Source organism: Coffea arabica, chromosome 3e (genome assembly GCF_036785885.1).
Source record: "Coffea arabica cultivar ET-39 chromosome 3e, Coffea Arabica ET-39 HiFi, whole genome shotgun sequence".
In the NCBI taxonomy this organism is placed as follows: Eukaryota; Viridiplantae; Streptophyta; class Magnoliopsida; order Gentianales; family Rubiaceae; genus Coffea; species Coffea arabica.
This window is the reverse complement of record NC_092315.1, coordinates 17,249,459-17,261,939: the sequence shown is the minus strand read 5'-3', so window position 1 is coordinate 17,261,939 and position 12,481 is coordinate 17,249,459.

Below are 12,481 nucleotides of genomic sequence, written 5' to 3'. Positions count from 1 at the left end.
AAAAAAAAAATTGTTTGTGGGGACTGTTGACTTGGAGACTTCTTCAGTATACTTTTCCTCAAACCTATGTTTTCAGAACCGGACCGGATATCGATTCGGTCAAACTCAGGGGTCAGGAGTCAATGGGTTCAATCGGGTTCGATAGGGGTTGAACCGGATGACGTCATAAATAAAAATTATTTAAAAATTAAAATATTATATGTAAAATACCTAATATTAATAAAGGTATATTCATATATATATATTTGATGTTTTAAATATATTTAACAAGAAAATACAAAGAAATTAGAACAATCAAGTAACAATTTATATTATTTAATGAGCATTAACAAGTTTAGAATTAAAATTATGGACTTAATTGAAAAATAATACCAAACTTTAAGAAAATATTGATAAAGTATGAAATATTTGAGATATATTAATAATTTTTAATAATCTAGGGGTCAAAACATAATATTGAAAAAGTTTGAATTTTTTTTTTTAAAAAAAACTGTTTGAACCGAAAAATCCGATTTTTTCCGGTCAAACCCGATTTTTTGACCGGCTTTGACCGGATTTTTACTTACCCGATTTTTAAACATAATTCGGACCGGACACTTGACCGGTTCTCGGTTCGACCGGTCGAACCGGCCGGTCCGATCCGAGTTTTAAAACACAGCCTCAAACCGGAGCGCAAGTTGGTTACTTATAGGCTTACAGCGCTTGATCAAGTGCCTTCGGTTAATTTATTCACTGTTGATGGAAATGCAGCACCAAAAGTGATTAGATAAATGATTAACGACCCACTTTTTCGTAGTCTTCCACTAGATGATGCTCCAAGTCTTCATGCTTGATAAAAGTATTCAATTATGGAGGTAAAAAGTCCATCAGACTTATAATTAATCCATTTATGTTAGAGTACAACGGGGACATTTTTTTTTTTTTTCCCATTTCTTGAATGGAGGTTGCAGAGGAAGGGAAGAAAAGAGGGGAGTAGCGAGAATAAAATAATTTTAGGTCCTAGAACCATTTACTTCTTTTGTTATTTCCTTTTCTGTTCACGACTTTCTGGTCGCAGCTCACTTTGCTTTTCTCTAGAACTTTTTGTTTTTGTTTTTTTGGGTTTTCCAGATAATGATTATAAGTTGTAGAATGTTTAACAAATGCTCCGGTAAACCTGAAGAAATGAATAATTTTGCCAAAATTTCTTTTCATTACGTGCACAGGCATGTGGTTTACCTTAAACAGTTGCTGATGTAAGTCTTATCCTATATATTCAAGACATACTGTGTGGAAAGCATTCCTTAGATTCCATTTCCAGCTAGAGCTTGGAAGTAATGCAGAGGACTTGTATTCTTTCTGTTGCAGCGTTAGTATTGCATTTTGTCACAACTAGCTCAGCTAGCATAAGCGTTGCCAACAATCAAAACAACATTGTTGATTTGAATGCGCTTGTCTCCTTCAAAGCCACCATTTTCAACTCCCAAAGAATCATTCCAACCAACCGGCCCACTTCCACCTCTGTTTGCGACTGGATTGGTATCGCTTGAACATGAACCAAAAAAAAAAAAAAGGATTGGTATCGCTTGAACATGAACCAAAAAAAAAAAAAAGGATTGGTATCGCTTGAACATGAACCAAAAAAAAAAAAAAGGATTGTTATCACTTGAACCGCCTAAGAAGTATGTAGAAGCATGACATGACCAATTCATAATGTTATTGAATGATTAGAACTACTGTAGAAATAGAACCCACAGGATAAAACAATTCAAGACAAAACTCAAAGTCAAATAAGTATTGCAGCGGAAACAAAAACCGAAGGAACAAAACAAGGACAAGAGCCGAAAACAAGCAGAGCTCTAGGAGGCACCAATGTATCTTATTCTTCTCAACTCACGGCACAATGGAAGAGGCTACTAGTAGTGGTATATATAGACCACTTAGTATCCTAAAACTTAGCTTCCGAAATACAATTGTATTTGGACTTAAAAACCACTACCGACTAGGAAACCAAGACCAACAATATAACAATCTTGATTTAACTACTACATAGCCTCCCTTAAATCAAGATTTTCAATTTTCACCATGCCGAGCATCTTCTTCAATTTCATGAACGCCTCCAATTTGAGCGGCTTTGTCAAAATATCAGCTATTTGATCTTCACTTCTACAATAATCAATGACAATTTCTTGCTCTTGAACTAACTCACGAATAAAATGATACTTGATATCAATATGCTTGCTACGTCCATGAAAAACTGGATTTTTTGTCAACTCAATTGCAGACAAACTATCACATAATATTTTGGTAGGACCGTCTTGCTTGTGTTGTAAAAATCCAAGCATTCTCCACAACCAAAGTGCTTGAGTAGCACTACTTGTGGCCGCCATGTACTCCGCTTCTGCTGTGGACAAAGCAACCACCTGTTGTTTCTTTGAGGACCAAGAAAATACACCAGATCCCAAGTAAAAAGCATAACCAGAAGTGCTTCTCCTTTGTATTGTGTCACCAGCCCAATCACTATCAGTGTATCCAACAAGATTGTTATCATGTGAAGATGAATAAAATATACCGTCAGATTGCGTACCTTGAACGTATCTCAAAATTCTCTTAGCAGCTTGCAAGTGGGACTGGCGTGGAGACTCCATGAATCTACTAATCAAACCAACTCCATAAGTGATGTCAGGTCTCGTAGAAGTTAAATATCTGAGACTCCCCACCAACCTCCTAAAATAAGTAGCATCAACAAAATCACTAGAACCATCTTTGGTTAATTTCAATTTTTCTTCAACCGGTATCATCATTGGTTTAGCCACATCCATCTTAAACTTCTTCAGAATATCACTTGCATACTTCCTTTGTGAGATAAAAATTCCATCATCCAACTGATGAACCTCAATACCAAGAAAATAAGACATCAATCCCAAATCTGTCATCTCAAATTGACTAATCATGGCCTCCCTGAATTCAGAAATTAGTTTGGGATTGTTGCCTGTGAATATCAAGTCATCCACATACAAGCATACAATAAGAACATCTCCTTCAGGGTTGAATTTGATGTACAAAGTGTGCTCATATGGACATCTCAGAAAACCATGCTCAACAAAATAAGTATCAATGCGAGTGTACCAAGCTCTAGGAGCTTGTTTCAAACCATATAATGCCTTTTTCAATCTATATACTTTGTCTTCTTGACCCTTTCTAACATAACCTGCAGGCTGCTCAACATATACCTCTTCTTCAAGAAAACCATTTAAAAATGCGGATTTCACATCCATTTGATGAATTTTCCAGCAATTATTTGCAGCAAGTGACACAATCATACGAACAGTATCAAGTCTGGCAACTGGTGTAAAAATTTCAAAATAATCAATACCTGCCTTCTGCTTATAGCCTTTGACAACCAATCTCGCTTTGAAGCGATCCACCTCTCCTGTTGGCTTATACTTGGTCTTATATACCCATTTCACTCCAATTGGCTTCTTTTCAGGTGAGATAGTGGTCAACTCCCATGTATCATTTTTCTCAATGGCATGAATTTCTTCATCCATTACACGAATCCAACGATCATCTTTGACAGCTTCTTTAAATGAGACAGGGTCACAATCTGCAAAAAGAGCAAAATTTACAATTGCTTCATCAGTTAAATCATCATCTGTGCCAACAACATAATCATCAAATCGGGCTGGCATGCGGCGTTCTCTCTGTGGTCGACTGGATGTCTCAACCTGAATAGTAGAAGTTGAGGAATCACCATAAGAGTGCACAACTTGCTCCACTACTTGCTTACTAGCACTCGGTCCCATAATGGGAGAAATGGATGGATATTTTGGTGATGTCTCGAGATCTTTTCTAGACCAATCCCAAACTCCATGTTCATCAAAAGTTACATCTCTGCTAACAATCACCTTTCCTGTGTTTGGATTGAATAACTTATACCCCTTTGTCTCATGACTATATCCAATAAAAATATACTTCTCTGCTTTGTCATCCAATTTCTTTCTCAACTGATCTGGAACATGCGCATACGCAAGACAGACAAATACCTTGAAGTGAGAAATATCTGGTTTCATGCCAGTCCAAACCTCTTGTGAGGTCTTCCCAGAATTGCATCTAGTAGGACACCTGTTCAAAACATAAATAGCGCAAGATACTGCTTCTGCCCAAAGGGATTTAGGAATACCTTTGGAGTGCATCATAGATCTCACCATGTCCATCACAGTCCTATTCTTTCTTTCTGCCACACCATTTTGCTGAGGTGTATATCTAGCTGTCATTTGATGTTTTATACCACTTTCCACCAAATAGTCATCACAAACAAGATACTCAGTGCCTCTGTCAGTTCTCAAAATTTTAATAAAGTAGTCACTCTGCTTTTCTACATAATATTTGAACTTTTTAAACACATCACATGCATCAGATTTATTTTTTAAAAAATACACCCATGTCTTCCTACTGAAATCATCAATGAAGGTAATAAAATACTTACTACCACCATTGGAAGGAACTTCAACTGAGCATAAATCTGAATGAATCAGTTCAAGCGGTCGATTAGCCCTCCAAGCCTTGCCTTTTGGAAAAGGATCCCTGTGTTTCTTTCCCAAAATACAAGACTCACACTTCTTGTCAGGAAACTCAACAGAAGGCAACCCAACAACTAATTTTTTCCTTGCAAGAAATTTCAAACTCCCAAAATTCAAATGCCCAAAACGCATATGCCATAACCAAGAATCATCACAAGTCACAGAATTAAAGCAAGGTAAATCACCACAGTTAAGAGAAAGAGGCCACAAACGACTACGGTTCATTTTTACCTTGGCAATTAATCCCAATTTCTCATCACTTATGGTGCCATCACCATATTTAAAATGCAGATCATAACCTTTCTCAGACAGTTGTCCCAAACTCAACAAATTATGATATAAACTTGGCACATAGAAAACATCAGAAATATAATTTGAAGACCCATCTTGCAAGATAATTCTAATTTTTCCTTTTCCAAGAACAGGCACTTTTTCATTGTTTCCAAATCTCACAGATGCATGAAAAGATTCATCCAAGTCAGAAAACATCTCCTTTTTACCACACATATGATTACTACAACCAGAATCAATAAACCAATCATTCTTCATAGACTCTTCAGATGTAGAACTAGAAAACAACAAGGTCTCCTCTCTATCACTACTATTTTCAGCCACTTTAGCATACACCTCTTCATTGTACCAACATTCATTCTGATAATGACCAATTTTACCACAATTATAACATTGGACATTAGATCTATCACGCCTTTGAAAATTATTTCTTTGACTTTGTTGTTGACTATTTTCCTGATCCCCATTAAAATTATTTCTGGGTTGGTAAGAATAATTACCTCTTCCACGACCACGAAAGTTACCTCTGCCTCCACGTTCTCTACCTCTGAAGTTCTGGCCCCTTTGATTCGTGTCCATACGATTCACCCCCTCTTTTCCTTTTGGATGATCTACCTTGGCTTGTAACACCTCCTCTACTGTATCCGATGGCTGCTGATTCAGGGACATCTCATACGTCAGCAATTCACCTTCCAATTCAGCAAGTGACAAATTGTCAAGGTCCTTTGTGGCTTCAAGGACCGTCTTCTTGGTGTGAAATTTGGTAGTTAGAGATCTTAGAACTTTTTCAACAATTCTAGCCTCTTCCAAATTCTCACCATTGGACTCCATATCATTGACAATTTCTTTAATTGTGCCAATAAAATCTTTAACTGACTCCGTGGATTTCATCTGGGCCAACTCAAATTGTCTCCTAAGTTCCTGCAATCTGATTTTTCTCACGTTAGCAGCACCTCGATTTGAGTTCACCAAAATTGTCCAAGCCTCTTTTGCCGACTTTGCATGTATAAATTTTTTGGCAACATGCAACTGGACTTGAGTGTTGAGATAGTACATTGCCTTGCAATCCAACTGTCTATTTCTCTCTAATTCTTTAACTGCATCGCTTGATAATTCTATACCTTCTATCGGCTCCATATATCCTGTTTCGACAATATTCCAAACTCCAATATTTTGGAAAAAATTCTTCATCATCGACCTCCAAGCCTCAAAATCGTTTTTACCATCGAAGATAAAAACATGACAATTGTGCAAATAATTTGGATCCATATTTTAATTTCTCAGGATCTCAAACAAAGCTCTGATGCCACTTTGTAGAAATAGAACCCACAGGATAAAACAATTCAAGACAAAACTCAAAGTCAAATAAGTATTGCAGCGGAAACAAAAACCGAAGGAACAAAACAAGGACAAGAGCCGAAAACAAGCAGGGCTCTAGGAGGCACCAATGTATCTTATTCTTCTCAACTCACGGCACAATGGAAGAGGCTACTAGTAGTGGTATATATAGACCACTTAGTCTCCTAAAACTTAGCTTCCGAAATACAATTGTATTTGGACTCAAAAACCACTACCGACTAGGAAACCAAGACCAACAATATAACAATCTTGATTTAACTACTACAACTACAAAAGGCGCTTTTTGTTTTTTCAATTTCAACAAAAGCATAAAATTTTTGCTTCTCAAAATTTTCTCTGCCTGAACACCTAGCCAGATGAACTTCCTGGAGGAAGATCATAAAAGTTGCTCAATTTCGTACTTAATAAATATACAGTAGCATTGTAATTAACATGATTTACATCTATGAACATTAGAGACTTTGGTCTCCTGTAACTACCTTTAAGTCAGGGATAATGCTACGGTGTTGATCATTATCATAACTTGTGAATATTTTACATTAAAATACTGGTACAACCAGTTAATAGTGGTCTCCGCATTCAAGATTGGTATCTTTAGCGACAATTGCACTACTATTCATTCAGATTTCCAATATTCAAAATAACATCAGGTGGTAATATGGTAACTTTGGTAATAAAATTAGTAAGTTATACGTGTGATATGAAATTTACTCTTTAAATACCAAACATTATTACTTCTCCGACAAAACTTACTACTTCATAATTAGTAATTTAATTCAAATAATAGTAAGTTTTTTGTTGAAAAATGGTAAGTTTTACAAATAAAATGATAAATTGGTGAATTTTTCAAATTTACTACTTTCTTTCACAAACTTACCATTTTACTTAAGAAAGTTACAACAATTATAATTAGTAATTTTAATTCAAATAATGGTAGGTTTTTGTTGAAAAATGGTAAGTTTTACAAATAAAATGGTAAATTGGTGAATTGTCCAAACTTACTACTTTATTTCACAAACTTACCATTTTACTTAAGAAAGTTACCACAATTATAATTAGTAAGTTTAACTCAAATAACGGTAAGTTTGACAAATAAAATGGTAAACTGGTGAATTGTCCAAACTTACTACTTTATTTCATAAACTTATCATTTTACTTAAGAAAGTTACAACAATTATAACTAGTAAGTTTAATTGAAATAATGGTAAGTTTTTTTGTCAAAAAATGGTAAGTTTTACAAATAAAATGTTAAATTGGTGAATTGTCCAAACTTACTACTTTATTTCACAAACTTACCATTTTACTTACGAAAGTTACAACAAGTATAATTAGTAAGTTTAATTCAAATAATGGTAAGCTTTCGTTAAAAAATGGCAAGTTTTACAAATAAATTGGTAAATTTGATGAATGATTAAAGTTACTAGTTTAGTGAACAAACTCAACATTTTAGTTAAAAAACTTACATAGAATTTATAATCATTATTTTAATGGAATTAGAAAAGATGCTAAAGGACCAAAATTGTTGTTAAAGGTGGGTAACTTAGACAACTACCGGTAACTAGCATTATTTTAGTATTTCATGAGGTGACTTGTCATCACTGCAACACGATCCTTAAGTCAGAATCTTTTGTCTCTAAGTTTTTCTTGACAAAATGGAGTACTTAATAATGCTCTTCAAATTAATGTTGTTCATGTTATTGAGTAGACAAAGATATGAAATAAGCATGGTCTACACTGAAGAAAATTATGGTGGAATGAATGCTAAGTTACAATTTATTAATATGTACACCAAACAATTTCACCAAAGTATACATGACATTATTAGATTTCTTGAACTCTTCTTGAACGAGAACAAGAAGATATTGCTTTTATAGGCAACAAGAAACACCACATAGGCAATTGTCCTTACTGAGGTACTCTCCAACTAGGGTGGTGTTATAATTTTGGGCATAGAGGATCATGCACGGCCGGCATCACACCCTTCCATTTTTTTTTCAGTGTGGCATAGCATAAATGTTTCTCCATCTTTTCCATCTGCAGTTGATAAATGACTATTTTGAGTGATATTTGAATGATACTTTACGCATTTTTAGTCACTTTTGTGATTATTAAGAAGAAAAAGGCCTATTTTGATTAGAATCGGTTCTAAGTATTACCCAGGATTTCATTTGAGATTCTGTCCCTTTTTACTCGCGCAATTTTGGCAATTTCTGTAGGATTTGAAGTATGAGCTCGAATTTGGGTGCAAAATGAGATGGAGATGCATTTGCTGAAGTCCAACAAGTCATGATTGGCAGGACCCTAAGGAAAGAGTTGAGTTCAAGATGAGTTGAGTGCAAGATGAACAACATAAATGACAACTTGTTGAGCAAGAAACAATCCAAGCCAATCGGGGTTTGGTTTGAAAGCCAGATTGAAGACCGGAATGTGGGTAGAAGCTCGACGCTAAAGCAACTCAATTTGTGAAGATATAGGGAGCAATTTGATTGTTGACGAAACGGCCACAACAAAACAATGTTAACACTATTGCTTGAGTTGTGCGTAGCATTGTCCTAAGAGACTATTTCTTGAAATTGAAATGTCTCCCCAGAATTAAACTAGCCTTCTTCTTGTTGCGAACAAGAAAGAGAAGTTTTCTTCTTGTTGCAAACTAGAAGGACAAGAACTAGCAAATAAAATATAAATCCAGTAGAGTAAGAGAAGGAAGAAGTAGAAGGGGACTGACAGGAAGGTATCTACTGTCAGTGGGAGAATTGGGAAGAAAGCTGACAGGAAGGTATCAACTATCAGGGGGAGAAGAAGTGGTGCATTTTTCCAAGGGAAAATAGCACCTTTTTTTTATAGATTTTAGAATGGGGTGCAACCCTTTTCACTTCCGATGTGGGACAAAGACTGCAATTCTTCTCACTTCCAGATGTGGGACAGAGAAAGCAATCCTTCTCATTTTTTGATGTGGGACAAAACTTTTGAAATACACCTATATTTTACAACAATCTCCTTCCTATTTCAAAAGGTTTTGGACAAAAGATAAGAAAATAATCTGCTGGATTTATTTGGGTGAAATGTAATTTGTTTGGTGTCTTTTGGACTATGAACCAAACTTAGATTGTACAGAATTATTGGTGAAATATTAATTTTTATGAACCAATAACTCTTGATGTATGATAGGGATTTTATCAATCACATTGCAACCCATAATTTGCTGTTAACGCGGTTTTACGCTTTTAGGCCGTGCGCCTGCCTAGTTATTCATGAGAGCTCTAAAGATTTGACCAATGAATCTTATAGGAGCGGCCTCATTCCACTCTCATATAGGTGAATTCATCAAGTGTGTATTGCTTTAAATACACCTCCTTAATGGGATATGAATTCATTAAGAGTTTTAACTCATCCTCACAATTACTCAAAGCACTTATCTTCAGAAGGACTTAAATTTGAAATGCTTTACGGTCAATATTGACTTGTTATTACCCATATGAACCTACTTCATGGGATCACCAATCACATGAAGTCCCATTTTTATTGACAACTTGTTGGTTACCATCTCTATTGATAACTTGTTGGTCAAAGTCTCATTTCTTTTGAAGTTTGAAGAATCAATTTTCTTCCTACCGGTTTAGTCAGAGGATTGGCCAAATTCAACTCTGACTTCACATAATCAATGGAAATAATTCCATCTCTAAGCAGCTGCTTTACGACATCATGTCTCAATCTCATGTATTGACTTTTACAATTATATGATTTATTTTTAGTAATAGTAATAGCCGCTTGACAATCACTATGTATAGGCACGGGAGGCAACAGATCCTTATTTGAAGGAATATTGGCTAAGAAATTCCTTAACCAATCAGCCTCAGAACCAGTCAACTCCAGAGTTATAAACTCTGACTCCATAGTTGACCTAGCAATGACTGTCTATCTGGCTGACTTCCATGCTATTGCACCACCACCAAGGGTGAACATATAACCACTAGTGGATTTTGTATCATTTGAATCAGAGATCCAATTAGCATCACTGTATCCTTCTAGTACAGTAGGAAATCTACTATATAAAATACCATAATTTATGGTACCTCTCAAATATTTCATTAGTCTGACCAATGCAAACCAATGCTCACGATTGGGATTATGAGTATATCTACTCAGTCTACATACAGCATAGGTTATATCTGGTCTTGTAAAATTCATTAAATGCATCAGACTCCCAATAATCTGATCATATTTCGACTGAGCAATTGGGTCACCATTATTTTTCTTTAATTGAGTGTTAGCATCATAGGGAGTGCTTATAGGTGTCACATCATAATTTTCAAACATCTTAAGAAATCTCTTTGTATAATGTTCTTGTGACAACATTATACCATCATCTCTCCTTATGATTTTAACACCCAATATCATTTTAACTTCATCCATATCTTTCATATCAAAATTGGAAGACAAAAATTCTTTAGTACTATTGACAATATTTAGACTAGTACCAAATATAAGCATGTCATTCACATACAAACTAATTATCACATATTGATCATTTACGATTTTAACATATACACATTTATCCACTTCTACAGACGAAAATCCATCTTTGATCAATACTTGATCAAATTTCTCATGCCACTGTTTAGGAGCTTGTTTTAGGCCATAAAGAAATTTAGTTAATTTACAAACCTTATTTTCTTGTCCAGAAATGATACATCCCTCAGGTTGGATCATGTAAATTTCTTCTTCTAAATCACCATTTAAAAAGGTTGTTTTGACGTCCATTTGATGAATAAAAAGTTTATGAATAGAAGTTAGAGTAAATAAAACACGAATAGAGGCAATTCTTGTTACTAGTGCAAATGTGTCAAAATAATCAATATTTTGTTTTTGAGAAAATCCTTTAGCTACTAAACGAGCTTTGTATTTATCAATAGAGCCATCAGGATTATATTTTCTTTTGAAAATCCATTTGCAACCAATAAGTTTTGCACCAGGTGGTAAATCTACCAAAATCCAAGTTTTATTTTTCATAATAGAGTCAATTTCAGTTTTAATTGCTTCTTTCCAAAATTTGCTATTAGAAGAAGAAATAGCATCAAAATAAGTTAAAAGATCATTATTAACAAGAAAGGTTTGAAAATCATTCCCATAGGAAAATTCTTTTCTTGGCCTTTTACTCATTCTCAACTCCTCATTACAGGTTGTTTCTTTATTTATTTCAACAGGTGCATGAGAAATTTTATTAGACAGTGGAAAAATATGTTCAAAAAATTCAGCATTCTTTGTCTCAATGATTGTATTACAATCAAGTACATCACTTAAAACAAGAAATCTATATGCAGCATTATGTTTCGCATATCCAATAAACATACAATCAGAAGTTTTAGAACCTAATTTTCTTTTCTTAGGTTCAGGCAATAATACTTTAATTAAACACCCCCACACTTTTAGATATTTCAAATTAGGTTTATAATTTTTCCATAACTCATAAGGTGTTTTGCCAGTTCTTTTATGTGAAATTCTATTTTGTAAATGACAAGCAGATAAAATAGCTTCCCCCCACAAATTATTAGGAGCATGAGAACTAATTAGCATGGAGTTCATCATTTCTTTTAGTGTTCTATTTTTCCTTTCAGCTACACCATTAGATTGTGGTGAATAAGTTAGTGTTACTTCATGTATTATACCTTCATGTTCACAAAAGCTATCCAAAACTAAATATTCACCTCCTCTATCTGATCTAATTCTTTTTATCCTTTTATTAAGTTGATTTTCTACTTCAGACTTATAGGATAAAAAGGCATAATGGATATCATCTTTATTTCTAAGTAAATAAAGTTTAGTGTATCTAGAGTAATCATCTATAAAAGTAACATAATATCTTTTACCTCCTCTAGTCATAGTTTGTTTTAAATCACCTAAATTTGTGTGAATTAGATTTAGTAGTTCAGTTTCTCTTTGGACACTTACACAACTTTTCTTTGTTATTTTAGTTTCTGCACATATTTCACATTTGTCCATTTTATCATTAATACCAGAAAATTAGGCCACTAGATTGCATTTTCTTTATATAACTTGCATTAACATGTCCTAATCTAGCATGCCATAAAGAAATTGAATCAACAGTATAAGCAGAAGAAGAAGCATTCTCATTAAACACATTTGAAAGTGTTTGTAAAATACTATGCCGACATACCTTATTGGCATATTGCCAGGATTCTTGTGTCTTGACATCCGTAGTTGCCGTTGGCTGTGCTTCTGTCAGTGCATAGGCCACTCCATGAATGTCG